Source organism: Gracilinanus agilis, chromosome 1 (genome assembly GCF_016433145.1).
Source record: "Gracilinanus agilis isolate LMUSP501 chromosome 1, AgileGrace, whole genome shotgun sequence".
In the NCBI taxonomy this organism is placed as follows: domain Eukaryota; kingdom Metazoa; phylum Chordata; class Mammalia; order Didelphimorphia; family Didelphidae; genus Gracilinanus; species Gracilinanus agilis.
In genome coordinates this window covers 720,130,811-720,133,036 of record NC_058130.1, presented here as the reverse complement: position 1 = coordinate 720,133,036, position 2,226 = coordinate 720,130,811, and positions in this window count along the sequence as shown.

The following is a 2,226-nucleotide window of genomic DNA, read 5'->3' as shown; positions in this document are numbered from 1 at the left end:
ATCACAAAGCAAGTTAATGGCATATATGGACCTAAAACCCAAATCTGTTAGCAATACCTTCTCTCATTTGGATGGATTAATGAGTAAGATCCATGTCTTACTGAAGAAAAACTGCTTTGGGAGAAGTTTGAAATCTTGCTCTGTTACAAATTTAGGTCAAAAGTCCTTTTTCAACAAAGATATCTTAGGGTGAAATAAAAAAGCCTGAAGCTGGGGGGGGGGGGCCAGCTGGGTAGCTCAGTGGAGTGAGAGTCAGGCCTAGAGACAGGAGGTCCTAGGTTCAAACCCGGCCTCAGCCACTTCCCAGCTGTGTGACCCTGGGCAAGTCACTTGACCCCCATTGCCCACCCTTACCAATCTTCCACCTATGAGACAATACACCGAAGTACAAGGGTTTAAAAAAAAAAAAGCCTGAAGCTTTTTAAAAATGCAATTAAGAAATAAGGAAGTTCTGAAGTATAATAGTCTTAGGTGGATTCTGTTCAAATAAGGAATACTCCAGACAGAATTCAGTTCAAAGGAACTGTCAGTATTTACATATCATTTGGACGCTCCCTACTGTATTCTTTCTCTCATGCCCTGACTCAAAGTCAGAAGAAGCTTCTTGTTTCCCTCTGTTAGAGGGGTTGGCAACCTTTTTGGCCATGAGAGCCATAAACGCCACATTTTTTAAAATGTAATTTCGTGAGAGCCATACAGTGCTCACAGTGCGCGCTCCTGTAACAGCGCCTGAAAAAAAAAAATTGACTTTATGGCTCCTGCAGAAAGAGCCATACGTTGCCGACCCCTGCTCTGTTATGTCCAGAAGATCTTTGCTCTGCCACTACTCAAAAACTTCCAGTCCTTTAAACTTCAAACCATCAATATTAATGAGCTTGTCACTCTCATAAACAGACCCAAGATACTTTCCCACCTTCCTCAATTTCTTTGAACATGGTTTGATCCACACCATTCTGTGAATCCTCAATACTGACATTAATGCCCTTTATAACATATCCTAGCCTCTCAGTTCTTTAATCATCTTAACTGCTATGACCTCTCTACATCAACTACCTAGCAGGATTAGTCCCACCTTAAAAGAACTCACCATCACCTGATACAGCTCTTTCTAAAAGTCCTAAAATTCTGAAATTCCACCCCCACCACTATAAACTATGCTTCCACTTTCCCAAAGCTTCATTCTTCCTTTTATTTTTGCACTCAATGTGATCTCTGCTTCCTCAGTCTCTTCCCTATTTTCCCAAACCATCCCCACCTCAGTTCAGGCATAACTTTTCTGACTTGGTAGTGTTGATGTAGCATGGTGTAAGGGACAGAATGATGAATTTGGGAATCGGGTATACTCCAGTTCCAAATCCTGACTCAAGACACTTACTCACTTAGCTGTGTGTTGCTGAGCAAGTTACTTTGCCTCTCTGGATCTCAATTTCTTCATCTATAAAATGAGGGAGTTGAACACAATGGCCTTTGAGGTCCCCTTCCAACTGTTTATCTATGAGCCTATAAACCTATGGGTAGCTAATTCAGTAATGTGTTTTAACCTTATAATTCAGCAGGTCAATAAGCACTTAAGAATATAAATGCAAAAGTAATACAGTTCCAACACTCAAAGAGCTTACATTTTACTGAAAGGATATAATGTTTACAAATAAATAGAGAGTACTTACAAAATAAATACTGAAAAATGGAAAATGGAGTGGTGATGTTGAAACAACAACTGGAAAAACTAGGAAAGGCCTATTTACAAAGACAATGCCTGAACTGGGCCTTGAAAGAAGTCTGGAATTCCAAGAGGAAGAGAACACAAGATCCTAGGATCTTGGATTTAGAGCTAGAAGGAACTTGGGAAGCAATTCAACCTAATCCCTCTCATTTTGCAAATGAGAAAACTGAGGAACAGAAAAACTAAATGACTTAAGGATTACACAATTAATTAATAAGCATTTGAATTTGAACTTGAACCCAAATATTCTTGATTTTAAGTTCAGTACTCTATTCAGATATGGATGTCTTGTGAAGCCATAAAGGAGATAAAATGTTGTACATAGGAATTGCAAGCAGCTCAGTTTGGCTGTAACATATCATGCCTCAGGGGGAATAAATAACCGTAATGAGCTTGGTAACAGTCAGGAACCAGACTTTGATGCCAGAAAAGTTTGGGCATTTTATCCTAAAGGCAATCACTGAAGGTTCTTGAGCAGGGTAGTGATATGGACAAAGATGTGC